Raw genomic sequence first — 19265 nt, forward strand, 5'->3', positions numbered from 1 at the left:
TAATTGGTTTCTAGAGACTTTGGGTATCCTAACTTATCACATGTAAATGTCCATTGAGGCAATTTAGAAGCGTTCAAGTTTAATTTTTTGAACTGTAGTATTTATAAGTTAGAAACCTACCATAGGCAAAAGAGCATAGTTGAGTGTATAAAAGAGCTGCTGTAGTGATCTAGAGATGGAAATAAGTTGTTTCAAATTTTCAAGCAATCTAAGATCATTATTTCCATTCAAGATAGTGGAAGGTGTGTTTTTAAATTTTACTCACTAATTTATTTAGTTTTCTCCTCGGAATTATATCAGATATATAAGCAAAATTGCATCAGAATTATGAGCAGAATTACAATAGATTATGAGCAAATTTATAGGAGACCTTTCAAGTGATTTAAGGTATATATGTGGCAAACTTTTTAAAGAAGTTGAAGGCAGATTTCTAGCAGAACTTTCAAGGAGATTTGAGCAGATTTATAGCAGACCTTTCAAGGAGATAAAAGGTACATTTATAGCAGATCTTTCAAGTGATTTAATTCTGATTTTAAAGGTGATTTATAGGAGATTTGAGGTAGAGTTGAAGGAGATTTCTTTTCATGATGAGTATGATTCTCTTGTGTTACCAGTTGGTGCCTCTCAATAGAAGAGATTGGCCTCTCTTGCTGGGTTGGTGCTCAATGGTGGGGATTGGTGTATCCAGTGAGTTAGTTTCTACAAAGTTTTGTATGGACTGCTGTCTTCAATAGGTTGGTGCGTACAATGTTTGTAAGAGGAGTCTTTATTAACAATATTTTGCCATGGTTTTCTCAGGAAAGCATTTCCACATAAATCTTGTGTTCTCAGTTGCTGATGTTGCATGATTGATGATTATTGTGATTATCAATTTGGAAGAGTAAAAGATTGCCTTATACTGATTTACCACACCTTTAGTATAAGCATGTGCTCATCACTTTGTATATAGACATTTTTTAATTCATTTCTTAAGCAAACCTCATACAATCCTCAAGTTCTGAATATAGCTAACACCATACCAAAATTTGAAATAGGGATATACTTATGTGTGAATATTTTTGCATTGTGAGAAATAATATCAATACATATTGATATAATTGATTAGCACACTATATGAAGCGATGTCTATAATGCTTGATTAGATGTTTACTCAATTATGAAGTGCAATTAAATATGATAGCTAATGTAAAGGCCTAAATTGAAACAATTTTATAAACTTTTTGTTTCATCAACATTGTTATCCTCATATTGAACTGCCACCATTATATTTGTGTGCTGTAGTGAGACGGATTCTCATGCAAGCCTCACACAGTAGATAAAGAGCAATTTGTTTAGTAGAATTTTCGTTTCCCCTTGAGAATAGTTCTGATGAAGCTTTGGTAGTCTGTGCATCAAACACAATCTGTGACTATACAATTTGCATCCATGCAACATAATTGTTAACCATATATCACATATCTCCTATGCAATTAAAACTTGATCCAATATATGATCTCCTAACCAAAAACATAATTCCTTTCGGCTTCTAGAATGAAATGTGTAGAATCTTTGACCAAAACAATAAAGCGATGATAGCCAATCAAGAGTAAATAACTCTGATGTTGGCTCAACCAAAATATATCATTTATGGAAATTAATTCTCCAACCAATACATCATACCGGTAAATCATTGCCAACCGCCCTGTTCTTCACAGAACTGTCAGCCCAATACTCAGAAATGAATATCTCCATAATGCAACCACTTCAAACCTTGCGATGATCGTACTAGACGTAATCATGTGTACCACCATGCCCCACAATCTCATGCTGTAACTAAATCTGCTCATATTTAATTGGTCTTTCTGACTGCCTGAACACTGCTTCCAGTAGACTAATTTTTTTTGCAAGTGTAAAACTTCCAGTAAATCCTCTCAACTCCAAAATGACCATGAAAAAGAATATTAGTTGTTATCAATGACAACTTACCATGCTTTGCTAAACACTCTTGCCCACACAACATGGGTGGCCTATGTAGACAGAGAACTCGTCTTTGTCCTGCCAATCATGTCTCAGTTCTAAGCCATACACGATTGTTTCCAGTCTTTAGTTTTACTTCCAACAACCGACCATTATAGGGTTTGTAGAACATTTACTGTAGCTAAGCCCAAGGGCATTTTATAACACCCCTTGTTCCACAAGTGGCAGGAGTTCTTGTCCATCCAACATGGGGTGGCCTACTTAGATAGGGAATCCATCTTTGCCCACCCAACCGGGTCTCCTTACTAGCCCTTACATGATTGTTTTTATAGTTAATACTATAATATTGCATACCAATCACTTTCTTTAATATTTTAGATTGTTGTACTATTTTCTGAGTTCTATTCAAATTATACTTGGTCATTTGATTTAAGGGCATTTTATAACACCCCTTGTTCCACAAGTGGCAGGAGTTCTTGTCCATCCAACATGGGGTGGCCTACTTAGATAGGGAATCCATCTTTGCCCACCCAACCGGGTCTCCTTACTAGCCCTTACATGATTGTTTTTATAGTTAATACTATAATATTGCATACCAATCACTTTCTTTAATATTTTAGATTGTTGTACTATTTTCTGAGTTCTATTCAAATTATACTTGGTCATTTGATTTATGCCGATTGGTTGATATTTGTATGACTGTTTGATTGATTGAGTGAATTCCTTTGATTGTATAATTTGAGGTATTGGTGAGTGATGATTAAGTGATTGCTGATAAGATGATTGACCAGTGATAATGTAAGGAGTGTTGTTTAATATATTGGCAAAGATGATTGAATGAATGCCAATTTGATAGAAAGATGCTTGATTTCTTGATTCCAAGATGAAGGGATGATTGATGTGGATTTGATGATAGTTTTCTTGATTTCATGATGGATTAATGATTGATGGATAAATGAAGGATTTCTTTTGATGGATTTATTAGTGATCCTTGAACACTTGGAATAAATTCTCTTGTTTACTGTATTGGTGAAATGTCTCCACCTTTTATAAGGATTGAGACACCACTTTTCATTTTTGCCTTTGGAAAAAAAAAATGTTATTCCCCAAATCATTTTACCTTGGATTTCATCCTCAAATAAAACTTTATCTTCTTTATATCATCTAGTGCGAGGATAAGTCACATCTCTTCATCATGTCTTCCCTTTGCAATAGTTACAACCTTTCATAGTTAACACTTTCTAAAAGGGACACAATCCTTCATCATTTTCGCTCTTTGAGATAGACGACCTTTCATAATACAACCCTTTGCCCTTTGAAATAATTACTTATTTTCTTCCCCCTCCTATGCTCCCTTTAATCCCTCCATAATTCCTATGCTCCATTCTTGTTTCCTCCTCCCACATCTCCTTTCAAATGATTTTTTGCTATTCCTTTTGTATCTCATGTTTGAGGGACATTTATTCTTTTATAATTTAATTTTATTATTATTGCTTATTATTAATTCCAATTTCAAAAAGATGACATTTCAATGAGGATAGATTGAATTCCAAGCCCTTTTCAAGTTTGTCTTTATGAGAAACTACATAAAGTGATATAATTCAGTTTCATCTCCTTTATGAGCTCTAATAATCCACTTAGTACACAAATCTAACCCATCCTGATCAGTTTCCATTAAATGCACGCTGGTAGGCTCACAAGGGAGACAACAAAAATCCTAGACATCTCTATGAAATTCCTTTTCATGTGTAGAAGCAGCCCAAATAAAGTCTTAAAGAACCCTTGGAACTGGCCCAACATAAAGAGTGATAAATATGCATGTTATAAATTTGTTAATAAGAATTTTTAAAATTTCTTGTTAATCATGAACAACATGATAAGATTTGGAGATCTAAGCAGGGACCACAATCAAAAATTGCTGAAGGGTTTGTTCCTACTCAATAGATGGATCTTCAACTATAAAGATTTGTTAGTAATGGTTGACAAAAACTTGATGTTACTAGAATCTATCAACCTTCAAGTTTGTTTTCGCTTAGTTATAAAGTACTTGCTACCATCTTGGAGCACTAGCTTGCAAATTTCCTCGTCTGACATCATAATACCATAAGGAATCAAAAGCAATATGCCCTTATTTAGTGGTGAAAGTTCAAGTGATAAAGTGCTATGAAGCCCAAGTGCTTTTTTGAGATAACGATCTAGAACACTGTGTGAATTTTTTTAGGCAACTCTAAAGATGAGGTTTTATCTTCTCAACAACACTGTCTATAGGGATTAGGCACAAGAAGACTGAATCGTCCACCTCAAAAATAAAATTAGCTTTGTGTTAATCCACAAAAAAACTTCTATTGATTCTGTGCACTTTGAAGATTATTCTTAAGTGACTTAAGGATGTCCCGACTCTCCTTAATCCAATCCTTGGCCTTGGGAGTTATGTTGCCTCCAAATTCCAATTCTATGTAGATGTAGCATCATATCCATACAAGCTCAAAAATGAGTCATCCCAATCAACCAATGATAGGTGGTATTACAGCATTGCTCAATTGAATGCAACAACCTAATCTAGGCCTTCTACTACCCCACAACATAATTGGGTAAATACCCTTCCACCCATTTGTTAGCAATCTTCGTTTGACCAACTGTTTGTGTATGGTAATTACTGCTTAGGGTCAGCTCTATGCCAGCCATCCTAAATAGCTCTTGGTGGAAGACATTGAGAAACCTGTTATCTTGATAATTTACAATATTATTTGGTAGCCCATGGAGTCAACACACCTCTATGAAGAACAACTTTGCAATGTGAGGTACCTTGTTCCTAGATGATATGGCAAAGAAATGTGCATGTTTGGTCAATTTGTCAATTACTACCTAGATGCCATCTCTACCATGCACTCTAGGAAGGCCAACAATGAAATCCATGGATATGCTTTCCGACTTCTATTTAGGGATGGATAATGACGACAATAAGCTTTCTTGGAAAGTATTCTTTGACTTGTCTTGTTGACAAGTCATACATTCACAAAGGCTCCAAAAATATTTCTCTCGCCCCACTCCATCTTCCTTTATGCTTTCCAAAATATTCATTTCCTTAAAAGACATGCCTCTTCCAAGGGAAGCAATTATCTTAAGGGTCATCACTGTTCATGAACTTAACTCCAAATGAACAAATTGGACCCCTATGCATGAATTGATGCTTTTCTAAATGTTTGTTTGTTAAAAAACATGATGCAATAGAGTCGCAGCCCTTTCATGTAAGATGAAGTCACACCTATTGGGAAATCACTAATTTTCATTAATAAGCTTGTCTTCTTGTTAATTGCCACTGTTAACAAATTGCACCCTTTTACTGGACACTAACTATTTACCATTTTATTCCTCGAAAAAATATCTAAAACAGATCGATGTATTATGGACATTCACTCTAATACTATTATTGTATATTGCTGCATTATTGAATACACAACACTGTATGTGTAATATTGCCAATTTTACAAATAAGAATGATTTTTGTCTTCATTTGGTTGCTGATCTTTGCTATTATTCTATGTTATTTCACTACGTTACACAGAGTGCTTCTCTCAATTGTGATTGCTGCCTATGATCACTATTTCCATTTTTAATATGGATCGTCGCATATTGCACTTTGCAGTAAGCTGTCATATGTATATATATGAAACATTGTTTTCTTGTTTGGATTGGATGGGAACATCACAGTTTTCCCTCCTTGAATCTGCTTACCCACAAGCAAGATCAGATGTTCATGATGATACTAGGGTCTCAATTACATTGGTAGGTCGCCTCTACACATACTCATGTCTTGAACTTACAAGGTTTGTTAAACTTAACCATATTATTAAAAAAACTATCCATCATATCAGTTCTAAGGTTCCAAGGGTGGCAGCACACTCTTCTCATAATGTAGCTAGGTTGAACAAGGGCAACAGTGGTCCTTTGATGTCCTTTAGTAAGATGAGTAATCCAATATTGCACAAACTCTTTAGAAGATGGTCATTTGAGAAACCCAAACCCCACAATAATAGGCTTCTGAAAATCATTATAAGTTAAACTATTTCCATAGCTGTTGAATCTCAATTGATTGAGTTAAATTATTTCCATAGCTGTTGAATCTCAATTGATTCCAGGATTCCAAGTTGTCCAATCTATGGCAACCATCATGATGTTATAACGTGATTTCTGGAGGTGAAAATCTGAATGGTACTTGTAGAACCTCTTGTAATTAGCTTCCATAAAGTTGGCAATGGTTCAAGCCATTTGGCCTTGAATTGATTTTATCATTATGGGAAAACAATTGCAGTAATAACTATTTTATGTAGGACATAAACTGGAAGTGTTACTTCTCCTTTCCGTTGAACTCAAGTGTTCAACATATGGTCTTTGAGCTATGGAATGATTCTTCTTCATTAACCTGATCTGAATTGCAATCTTTCGTAGTTTGATTGAAGAGTGATTCATAATACCATCACTATTGTTTGTCTCACTACTCCAAGCTTGTATCCACAGTTCTTTGATACGAAATGTGCTAAGGTCCAAAGTTTTATGTTCATTTTGAACCTTATCATATGACTCCATAATAGCTTCTTTATTTGATTTGAGAAACAGATTATCACAGGTCACATTAGCTTCAACCTCAAACACGGGATTATTAACAAGCTGAAAGTTATCCTTGTTTCCAAACCTATCTTTTTTCCAAATTTTACTATCTGATTTCTGCAGACAATAGTTTGAGTCATGGTGCTTCGCTATATTTTTGATCCCTTAATCTCATCATTTCCTTCTTTGACCTCTTTTTTTTTTTGAAGTGTCCAGTTACTACACCTTGATTTTCTATCTGTAAGGTTTCATGAGCATCTATCAACTTATCCATTTCTTGCTTATGTTGATCTGGCATCTCATGACATCTAGCTGTTGATCTATCTTTGCTTACTATGTTTGTTATCTCATCTTTCTGTGACATTTCATTATTTATCTTCCTCAAGGTGGCAAATTGGACACACAATTACTTCTTATTCACTATCATTAGAAATGATACTCTTCTCATCCACAGCCACCAACTTGTTAGTGGATGCCATGTACTTATGAAGCTGAAAAGGGTAATTATGAATGCCATTTTGGCTTATAAAATCATTAGTTATCCTCAATACATGATCCTTAAGATGGAGTAACAGCAATCTGATAATCTTCATGAATGTATGTACTCAATTTATTTTGATAGAAGAAACATGTGAAGAATCAACTGCTTCTTGTAATGCTTGATGATTATCTATTGATTTATCTTTTTCCAAGGTTTCGTGACTTGCAATTGTCAAACTCTTTACGCTATCTCCCCTTGGTGCAACAACCTTCAAGGCCTTAAATGACTGATTATTGGTTAGATGAGTCTGTGCGTGTGTGAAACTCTTGATGCAATATTTGAATCATAATCATTGCTCTCTTGTACATTCAAGCGTTCATGCTTTCCAATTTTACTCCATAGGTCAAAATAATGATCTCTATGCTCTTTGGGCAAGTGCTTCATCCTTATAGGCATATCGTGTTGTAATCCTTATCTATCCAATCCTGTTGAAATTGATCTTGTAGATCTACCAATGTGGGTTCATTGCTTTCTTCATGTTCCACTCAGGTGGGAATGTTAGTATCATCAGTATCGAATTTGTTGAATGCATATGTCTAGTTGGAGTATGATTACTGTTGGATTGATCTCCATTTCCTTCATGGCCTCCTTTGTTGCCATTACAGTTGTTATTATTGTTGTTGCTTAACATGGATTTTGTTAGTAAGTCCAACAGTCAAGCCATTCTTTCTTGACTGATTCTTTGCTCTGCCACTGTTTGATTCATGCAGTTGTTAATTTTTCCGTGTCCCCCCATACCAGTTTCTTCTTGTTTGCTCTTCTTTGAGGAGGACTTGAATGTTATCTTATTTTCCGTAGTTTGGTGGATTTCTTTCTGTAATAGCACTTAGTTTCTTTATGATTCATAACCTTCAGAAGTTGGCGATATAGCTTGCTCTAATACCATTGTAATGTCCCTTATATGATTTCTTAGGATCTGGACAAATTCTTGTAATGCAAATTGCAACAGACTTCTTTCTATCTATAACATACACACAACTCTTTAATTTGCCACAAATGAGTTTATGTAATGTGACTTGCTAATTTGTATAGTATCAAAATCCCTTTAATGAATTTGACAAGGAAAGATTGATCAATGCAATTGTCTGCTATCTTGATGTAAAAAATAATTCTGCTATAGTTCTCAAATCAATGATTGTATAATTGCTATATTATAGAAATTGTCCTTGATCAACAAATATTGATTATATTATCCTTATATCCAAATGCTCTGTGCAAGATAACCGCTTATATAGTAGATATCGATCTGAAAAATGGATTGAACAAACAACTGCAATATCTGATGTAACTTTGGTAGGAATGTTGTTTATGAAGATTGTTCTGAACAAACTAATGCAAGATAAATGCTGATATGACAAGGGTTGATCTGATTATATATAAATAGGTTTTAAATATTATACTGATCTGAATTTGACAAAGAGTTTTAAATATTATACTGATCTGATTATATATAAATAGGTTTTAAATATTATACTAATCTGAATTTGACAAAAACGTGCCGGAAGGTCATCATCTTCTTGAGTCCCCTGACTATCTTACTTAAGTCTTGTTGATATTGCATAAGATAAAGATCCTATGTCGCTATCAGAAGGGCTACTTTCAATATTCATAAAATTGCTACTTCTTAGACAAAGCAAGCCTAGTGTTTATGAAACTCTTGCATGTCTATATCTGGCAACTCACAGAGGCCACAAATATTCAATCTCTCTCCAGCTTTCCAACTTTTGATGCCTAAGAACTGCTTTATGGCTCTTACTTCTCCAAAGAAATCAACTGATTGATTTTACTGATAGAAAATGCAAGGTTGACTGTCATAATTGGCTCCAATTGAAGCCCATTATTCCGCGTATGTTGGAAAACACCTACTTATATCCCACCTCCATGTTCACAACTCTCTACATCTTTCTGAATTCAGGCCCATTTATGTATGTGTTTTGCTACTAGTACCATTTGAAATATACATGCTGTTTGCTTTTCAATACAAATTGGGATTTGTTATGCAGATAGATTATGCAATTCAAGTTTTTTTCACAAGCTTCCCTTTTTTCATGGAATTCTGATTGGATGTATGACATGGCAATTGATAGAAAGTTTCAAATGTCTTTACTTTAAGTCATACTAAAGATGAACGTATGTCCAAAGAAGTTTTGTCACATCCTTCCAGATATAGCTCAAATTTAGACATTTTGAACAAGCTAGATTTGTCTGATTCAGTCCAGACTTCTCAGATCCTAAAAAAAATTACAGGACTTCCAAATTTTCTTGGCCTCCAAAATGTATCAAAAAAATTCTAACATAGTCACCAAGTTCCAAACTGTACATGGTAGGGTTCCTCCTGAACCTGAATCGTGATGGAACAAATTGCATCCACATTGTATGGTTAGAGTTTCACTGTTCAGTGTATTAATATTATGAACCAAATTTCACTTTATGTTACTAAAAATAAAGAATCGGGGACAAATATAATAAGATCATCTCTTTGTATACAGATAACTGTTTTGTATTCACTCCTTATGTGCAACCTCATGCAATGCGATCCCATGTTTCAAATATACCTAACACCATATCAAAAATTGAAACAGCAGTATATTTACGTACATGTTTTTTCTGCATTGAGGAAAAGAATATCAATACATAAAATTGATTTATAAAACTATATAGAGCAATGACTATGAAATAGAGTCGATGTAAGGGATTGCTAAGAGGGCGTACAGAGTTAGAGTAAGGAAGACCTTACTGTGTGGGGAGTGTTGACGTACGATGGGACCCGTACAATACAGCCATGTAGAGTGTACGATGGACTAAGTTTGTACGGGGTGAGGGGATGTTTTGGCATATAGTAGGAATGGATTTTCATACAGAGCATACAAATACAAGATGACTATTTTTTAAAAATCCACATATCATCTATTTAAATATACTGATTAGTTCACAAAGATCAAGCGTTCTATGAGAACAAAACTAAATAGGAGTAGTAAAATTGAAATTATTTCACAACAAATCCCTCAGCATTGTGTACAGCACTTGGGCATTATGACTTGCACGAGCAATGGTGCATCTGAAGAAATGTACGACGGCTTCCATGATGCAATTGACGTGCCGGAAGGTCATCATCTTCTTGAGTCCCCTGACTAACTTACTTAAGTCTTGTTGATATTGCATAAGATAAAGATCCTATGTCGCTATCAGAAGGGCTACATCACTTAACCAGAATGAGAAAATGGAAGCACAAAGATGTCACCCAAATCCACACAAGGGCGGAAGGTAACGCAAATACTATTAGCACTAATATGACATTTCCCATGCTTAGAAAAACTCCTCCTCCTGTGCTACGAAGAAGAATCTGCTCATATGATAATAATTCTTTTCCTAAGTAATTCTCACGCCATAAGCTATATTTAGCCTCCGCTCCTGAAAACAAGTCAGAATTACCTCTCTGCTGTAGGTAAATCCTTACACATGCCCCTATCCAGTCGCAACATGCAGAAATAGCAGCCATTTCCCCTGTTGGATGACTGACAGCTTTCGAAATGTTGTAATCTTAACCATGCTAGTTTACTAATTTTATGGCAATTCTAGAAACAACACCATCTCAAGTAGTTCTAGAGAACTCTCAGCGCACTCAGAGGAATCCAATTTCGTTCAGTACCCACGTTGAAGTTCCCACGTTGGGCAACTACTGGCAAAGTGTATGATTCTCTTGTGATACCAGTCGGTGCCTCTCAATAGAAGAGATTGGCCTCTCTTGCTGGGTTGGTGCTCAATGGTGGGGATTGGTGTATCCAATGAGTTAGTTTCTACAAAGTTTTGTATGGACTGCTGTCTCCAATAGGTTGGTGCCTACAATGTTTGTAAGAGGAGTCTGTATTAACAATATTTTGCCATGGTTCTCACAGGAAAGCATTTCCACATAAATCTTGTGCTCTTAGTTGCTGATGTTGCATGATTGATGATTATTGTGATTATCAATTTGGAAGAGTAAAAGATTGCCTTATACTGATTTACCACACCTTTAGTATAAGCATGTGCTCATCACTTTGTATATAGACATTTTTTAATTCATTTCTTTGGCAAACCTCATACAATCCTCAAGTTCTGAATATAGATAACACCATACCAAAAATTGAAATAGGGGTATACTTATGTGTGAATATTTTTGCATTGTGAGAAATAATATCAATACATATTGATATAATTGATTAGCACACTATATGAAGCGATGTCTATAATGCTTGATTAGATGTTTACTCAATTATGAAGTGCAATTAAATATGATAGCTAATGTAAAGACCTAAATTGAAACAATTGTATAAACTTTTTACTTCATCAACATTGTTGTTTACCGTACAGGTAAAGTAAATGAACGCACACAGAAAGTAACAACAAAACAGTAGCATAATATTCGCAATAGTAAGTGAATGATTTACAATGATCCCAGACGGGATATAAATACTACTGCCGAACCTTCTCGAAGGAGTCCGTTGGCCACAATTATTCTATCCGTTACAAACCATTTACCGCCAGACCGTCGGCTACAGGAACATCGCCGGACCGTCGGCTACAGAAACACCGCCGGACCGTCGACTACAGAATGCAAAATACTGTCAGAACCATCCAGTCGGCTAACACCATCCCCCCCAAAAAGAAAAGTCGTCTCCTGACGACTGACAAAAATATCTAAGACAAATTAATAAACAAAATACATTAATAGAGTGACTACAACAAGAGAAATCTGCTTCTGCCACATCACTTCCACATTCATCCCGTTACATCTGTAGCCTCTGCTAACACAATACTGTCTCCTCAAGCTGACCTTGATAGCCACCTGTGTTGTTTTCTCTGTTTTCAATTCCTCGGTGCCCTAAGCCAAGTGTCGTTGCACTGCCTCCAACTGGATGATCAGCTCCTCCCGAGCTCTCTACGCATCCACCAAGACAGCCTCACAACCAACACCTGCTCCTACTACCTCTGGTACACAGAAAGTCCATGCCTGCAGCAAATTCAACTCTTCTCAACTGTTCAGACTCCCACGACTGATATCCGCCACGATTGGGGGTCCAGGGGGCAACGCCCTTGGCGGGGTCGAGGGGCAGCGCCCCTCGCCGCCAAGACCAAATTAACACTTCGCAACCCACACAAAAATGCACAGATCACACCATTTCTGTCATTATCTGCCGATTCTTCACTCTTTCTGGCAACCACGGATGCATCATCTTCCCTTTGGCATCATCTGTCACTCATTCTGAACAACTTGATTTTGTCGACGTTTTTTTTTTTTTTTTTTAATTATTTCCTGTAGGTACTGAACCTCTGACTGGCGCCTGCGTCCTACCTGCGGCCTTCTGGTGTCGCCCGCGGCCTTCTGGTGTCGCCCGCGGCCTTCCTGTTCTTCCTGGCGGACTTTCTTTTTCTACCCGTGGCCCAATCTTTCGCCGGCGGCTAATTGGGCGAGGATCCGATGCGGTGGTCACAATAGTTCCACGGGGGCTCTTACTTTTCCTGCTGGAACCTTCGTTTACTTTTCCTGCCGAACCCTTCGTTCTCCGTCGAAGCAATTATTATGCCCGAGGCTTCACACTCCGCAGGGGTCTCTTGCCCGTGGACCCGCGGAACTTTCAACTTCACTGGTCGCGGACAGCTGTTGCCCACGGGGCCTCCAACTTCAACGCCCGCGGGGCCTTTCTTTCGGCCGCAGACAATTGTTGCCCGCGGGGTCCTCCAACCGATGTTGCCCGCGGGACCTCCGACAGGTGTTGCCCGTGGGGTCTAACTTGCCCGTGGGGTCTAACTTGCCCGCGGGGCCTCTGGCAGGTGCTTCCCGCGGGGCCTCCGGCGGATGTTGCCCGCGGGGTCTGACTTGCCCGTGGGGCCTCCGGTAGGTGCTGCCCGCGGGGCCTTTCCGCGGCTCCTTTTTTTTTTTTTTTCAATTTTTTTTTTTTTTTTTTTTTTCTTTTTTCTTTTTTTCAAATTTTTATTTTTTATTTTTTATTTTTTGATTTTTTTTTTTTTTCTTCCCTAAAAGAAATCAAATAACAAAGGTACCTCCGTTTTGTCTCCCGGTGTCGCCATTCTGCAACGACGACGGAGTCAGCTGGCCATCTTGTGATAGCGACGGAGTCTTCCCGGCCCCATATATTTTAAATTTGGATCTGTTGACTGCCGGAGGTACTTTCTGCCTGTCCAAAGTTGATAATCTGATCGCTCCATTGTCGCCGACCTTCCGAATCTGATATGGTCCACCCCATCTGCCCTTAAACTTTTCCACTTTGATTTCATTTTGACCGTCGTACGGCTTACGTTTGTTCTGTGTCACCCCCGTCGCCCACTGTGCCTGCGGTCGTCGCGCAACTAGATTATTTCTTTGCTGTCGGTGCCCTTCCACTAATTTTATGCTGCGGTGTAACCTTTTCTTTCCGTGCGGTCCCTTCACCATGTACCGGACAGTGGGATCTTTCGTTTTTCTGTGTTCAGACTGTATGTTCTTCCCCTCAGCTTCAGCCATGGCAGCTTTTCCTTCTTCCGCTTCCCTGCATTCCTCTAGACATTTGTTTTTCTCCTTTTTCTCATCTTCATCGACCGTTAACATATTGCAACTCGGAAAGAGTTCGTAGTCTTCTATCTGCCAATGGTAAAGGCCATTCACCGAATCCAAGTCGTCGTCATTCGATCCTCCGTCAAGTCTCAATACTCCTTCTTCATCCGATTCCATTCTCCTCTTTCCTTCATCATCACTCTCGCCTTCACTGTCAGAATCTGACAATGCTGCCTCCTCGCCAACCATTTGCGTGTGCAGGTCAATTATGAATCTTTTGCCTCCACGCTCCATTGATAGGGTATTGCGTTTCCAATCATGTTTTACTTTTGCTTGCACCAACCAATCCCGTCCTAGAATAGCATCATAGCCTTTTCTTTTTAATGGAATGACTACAAAATCCAATAAAAATAGTTGCGTACCAATTGTTACCGGTTGCGCTTTCAGAATTCCCAACAGTTTGATTCCATGTTGGTCTACCGTGAGCAACTGAAATGCAGGTGGCCACAACGTCGGTTTTTCCAACTTCTTCCAAGTATCCTCCTGTACGACATTCACGCCGGACCCTCCGTCAACAATTGTCTCTATCAAAACATTTCCCAAAATCCCCATCTCAACGACCGCCGGATGCCGTCCGGAGGTGAGTGCCAGCAACATTGGGTCTGTTGTCATTACTTCCCTACTATTCCTTCCTGTGTCCTCCGGTGCTTTTGAAAACGGTGTATGATTCAAAATAGCCGTCCGTAACTGGGGCATTGTGAGAAGGAGGTCACTTATCTTGACCGGTATCTCCGTTTGTAAGATCTTCTGTACAATGCTTTGTTCTGCGAAGTTCTTTGCCAAGGTGCCGGTGATGTCCTTCAACTGAGATGTTTCCGTCGACGATGCCTTTGCAATGTCCGCCTGCACTTCTCCCACTTTTCTCTTTTCCTCCGCTTGCCTCCGTGTAAATGCCAGAACCTCCTCTACATCCATGCCGACAGTGATCAAATTTACTCCAGCCTTTGGACACTTGGAATCTTCGTGATCGTCGAGTCCGCACCATCTGCATAATAATTTCGGTGTGTTTGCCACTGTACAATCTCGCGTAAAATGACCCCACAAATTACACGCTCGACATTGAACGATCGGCCGTCCGTTTGCATCATATTGGGTTCAACTTCGGCCTCCATTATTATTGTTATTATTTGCATTGTTGTTATTTTTCCCTCTGCTATTATTCCTATACCCTTCGGATGTGGCACCATCAATGTTTGCATTTCCGTTATTGCCCGACGGGGAAGCCTGCTGCGTAAGAAGCACCTGCGGAGATCCTCTTGTCTTCATGTTAAAAGGACAGTCCTTTGTCGAATGGCCCATGATCTGACAGATGTCACAGAATTGGTTCTTCGGGCACGATCCCTTAGTATGACCGTCGGTCTTACATTCTGTGCACCACAGTTCACTACCTTTTGGCTCCTTCTGCATGTTTTTAAACTCCTTCATCATTCGAACCATATCCTTCTGTAAGGCACGAACCTTTTTGCTACTACCTTCGTCATCGCTGCTATCATCTCCGACAGGCTCGTCGTCATCAGAATCAGAGGAGCTAGTTTTCTTCTTCTTTGTCTTCTGCGCACTTTCAAGGTCCAGTGCTCTGTTATAAGCATCGGCATATGATGACGGTGGCACAATTTTCATTTTCCTTCGCAGTTTTGAGCGTAGGCCGTCCACAAACCACCTTTTCTGCAATCCGTCCGCTGGCTTGCTTTCCATTTTGTTTATTAAGTCATTCAATCTTCTGGCATATACACGAACAGTTTCGTGCTTCCCCTGCTTGGTATTGAAAATTTCTGCTACAATTTCATTATCATCCCGCAAAAGTTTAAATTCTGCCAAAAACTCCTTTTTAATGTTATCCCATGTATCCAGCTTCTGCGGATCCATATCCGAAAACCAATCAATCGCGACACCCTGTAGGGTTGCCGGAAATTGCCTGGCCCATTCATCGTCATCTATGATTCCATTTGCCCGCCAGATCATCTCACATGTCTTACAATGTCGGAGGGGGTCGACTGTACCATCGCCTTCAAATTTTGGTAATTTTTCTTTGGGTCCTGCCATAACTCTGGAGGTCTGCACTCCTATAGTGGTCGGCACTCCCACACCGATAGGCTGAACTCCCACACCGACAGTCGGCACTCCCACACCGGCAGTCGGCACTCCCACACCGGCAGTCTGCACTCCCACACCGGAGGTGTCGACAGCTGCAACCCTTGGTGAAGACGGAGGATCCTCTGAAATTGTTTCCTGCGGAAGTATATCCTGGACGAAGAGGTCACTCCACGCTCGTGCTGCTCCGTCGGCACTGCGAGCCGTGTGAGTTGATGCTCTCCCGTCTGAATTTTCTTTCCTCGGCGAACACAAATTCAAGAACTCCTCTCGTGCTTCTTCCACCAATTCCACCCGCTGACGAGTCTCCTCCAACAATTCTTCCGCACTTCGGTTTCTGTCGGCGATCCTCTGAAATCTTCGTCGGCGTTCGGTTTGCTGTGCTAGAATTAAATTCTCTTGCGCAATACGAATTCCATCTTTTCCCTTCGCCTTATTTCGATCCTTGTTAAGCTGATTTGGCATTAATCTTCATTCCTCCCACCTTCCAGATTCATAAGGCAACGGCGCCAAATGTTTACCGTACAGGTAAAGTAAATGAACGCACACAGAAAGTAACAGCAAAACAGTAGCATAATATTCGCAATAGTAAGTGAATGATTTACAATGATCCCAGACGGGATATAAAAACTACTGTCGAACCTTCTCGAAGGAGTCCGTCGGCCACAATTATTCTATCCATTACAAACCATTTACCGCCGGACCATCGGCTACAGGAACATCGCCGGACCGTCGGCTACAGAAACACCGCCGGACCGTCGACTATAGAATGCAAAATACTGTCGGAACCATCCAGTCGGCTAACAATTGTTATCCTCATATTGAACTGCCACCATTATATTTGTGTGCTGTAGTGAGACAGATTCTCATGCAAGCCTCACACAGTAGATAAAGAGCAATTTGTTTAGTAGAATTTTCGTTTCCCCTTGAGAATAGTTCTGATGAACCTTTGGTAGTCTGTGCATCAAACACAATCTGTGACTATACAATTTGCATCCATGCAACATAATTGTTAACCATATATCACATATCTCCTATGCAATTAAAACTTGATCCAATATATGATCTCCTAACAAAAAACATAATTCCTTTCGGCTTCTAGAATGAAATGTGTAGAATCTTTGACCAAAACAATAAAGCGATGATAGCCAATCAAGAGTAAATAACTCTGATGTTGGCTCAACAAAAATATATCATTTATGGAAATTAATTCTCCAACCAATACATCATACTGGTAAATCATTGTCAACCGCCCTGTTCTTCACAGAACTGTCAGCCCAATACTCAGAAATGAATATCTCCATAATGCAACCACTTCAAACCTTGCAATGATCGTATTAGACGTAATCATGTGTACCACCATGCCCCACAATCTCATGCTGTAACTAAATCTGCTCATATTTAATTGGTCTTTCTGACTGCCTGAACACTACTTCCAGTAGACTAATTTTTTTTGCAAGTGTAAAACTTCCAGTAAATCCTTTTCAACTCAAAAAATGACCATGAAAAAGAATATTAGTTGTTATCAATGACAACTTACCATGCTTTGCTAAACACTCTTGCCCACACAACATGGGTGGCCTATGTAGACAGAGAACTCGTCTTCGTCCTGCCAATCATGTCTCAGTTCTAAGCCATACATGATTGTTTCCAGTCTTTAGTTTTACTTCCAACAACCGACCATTATAGGGTTTGTAGAACATTTACTGTAGCTAAGCCCAAGGGCATTTTATAACACCCCTTGTTCCACAAGTGTCAAGAGTTCTTGTCCATCCAACATGGGGTGGCCTACTTAGATAGGGAATCCATCTTTGCCCACCCAACCGGGTCTCCTTACTAGCCCTTACATGATTGTTTTTATAGTTAATACTATAATATTGCATACCAATCACTTTCTTTAATATTTTAGATTGTTGTACTATTTTCTGAGTTCTATTCAAATTATACTTGGTCATTTGATTTATGTCGATTGGTTGATATTTGTATGAATGTTTGATTGATTGAGTGAATTCCTTTGATTGTATAATTTGAGGTATTGGTGAGTGATGATTAAGTGATTGCTGATAAGATGATTGACCAGTGATAATGTAAGGAGTGTTGTTTGATATATTGGCAAAGATGATTGAATGAACGCCAATTTGATAGAAAGATGCTGGATTTCTTGATTCCAAGTTGAAGGGATGATTTATGTGGATTTGATGATAGTTTGCTTGATTTCATGATGGATTAATGATTGATGGATAAATGAAGGATTTCTTTTGATGGATTTATTAGTGATCCTTGAACACTTGGAATAAATTCTCTTGTTTACTGTATTGGTGAAATGTCTCCACCTTTTATGAGGATTGAGACACCACAATTCATTGTTGCCTTTGGAAAAAAAAATTGTTATTCCCCAAATCATTTTCCCTTGGATTTCATCCTCAAATAAAACTTTATCTTCTTTATATCATCTAGTGCGAGGATGAGTCACATCTCTTCATCATGTCTTTCCTTTGCAATAGTTACACCCTTTCACAGTTAACACTTTCTGAAAGGGACACAATCCTTCATCATTTTCGCTCTTTGAGATAGACGACCTTTCATAATACAACCCTTTGCCCTTTGAAATAATTACTTATTTTCTTCCCGCTCCTATGCTCCCTTTAATCCCTCCATAATTCCTATGTTCCATTCTTGTTTCCTCCTCCCACATCTCCTTTCAAATGATTTTTTGCTATTCCTTTTGTATCTCATGTTTGAGGGACATTTATTCTCTTATAACTTAATTTTATTATTATTGCTTATCATTAATTCCAATTTCAAAAAGATGACATTTCAACAAGGATAGATTGAATTCCAAGCCCTTTTCGAGTTTGTCTTTATGAGAAACCACATAAAGTGATATAATTCAGTTTCATCTCCTTTATGAGCTCTAATAATCCACTTAGTACACAAATATCACACTTGCTGATGAGTTTCCATTAAATGCACGCTGGTAGGCTCACAAGGGAGACAACAAAAATCCTAGACATCTCTATGAAATTCCTTTTCATGTGTAGAAGCAGCCCAAATAAAGTCTTAAAGAACCCTTGGAACTGGCCCAACATAAAGAGTGATAAATATGCATGTTATAAATTTTTGAATAAGAATTTTTAAAATTTCTTGTTAATCATGAACAACGTGATAAGATTTGGAGATCTAAGAAGGGACCACAATCAAAAATTGCTGAAGGGTTTGTTCCTACTCAATAGATGGATCTTCAACTATAAAGATTTGTTAGTAATGGTTGAAAAAAACTTGATGTTACTAGAATCTATCAACCTTCAAGTTTGTTTTCGCTTAGTTATAAAGTACTTGCTACCATCGTGGAGCACTAGCTTGCAAATTTCCTCGTTCTGACATCATAATACCATAAGGAATCAAAAGCAATATGCCCTTATTTAGTGGTGAAAGTTCAAGTGATAAAGTGCTATGAAGCCCAAGTGCTTTTTTGAG

General features: G+C 38.4%; 1 protein-coding gene across 4 annotated transcripts in view; it reads left to right on the forward strand.

Annotated features, from left to right (window-relative positions):
- Positions 1–19265, forward strand: part of LOC149537250 (serine/threonine-protein kinase BSK1-like) — a 134047-nt gene that overhangs the window by 2809 nt on the left and 111973 nt on the right. The window contains exons 1-2 of one of the 4 annotated variants that reach the window (XM_089807521.1): positions 118–491; positions 615–734. The exons of 2 other annotated variants lie outside the window; for them this stretch is intronic. The gene's annotated coding sequence lies outside the window, so the exon portion shown is untranslated. Of the gene's footprint in view, positions 1–117; positions 492–614; positions 735–10414; positions 10938–19265 lie in introns of those variants that run through there. One more of the 4 variants, XM_089807522.1, reaches the window with a different exon arrangement.

The sequence above is a fragment of the Cupressus sempervirens genome, chromosome 10, assembly GCF_028749045.1.
Source record: "Cupressus sempervirens isolate cs-2001-9-10 chromosome 10, ASM2874904v1, whole genome shotgun sequence".
Lineage (NCBI taxonomy): Eukaryota > Viridiplantae > Streptophyta > Pinopsida > Cupressales > Cupressaceae > Cupressus > Cupressus sempervirens.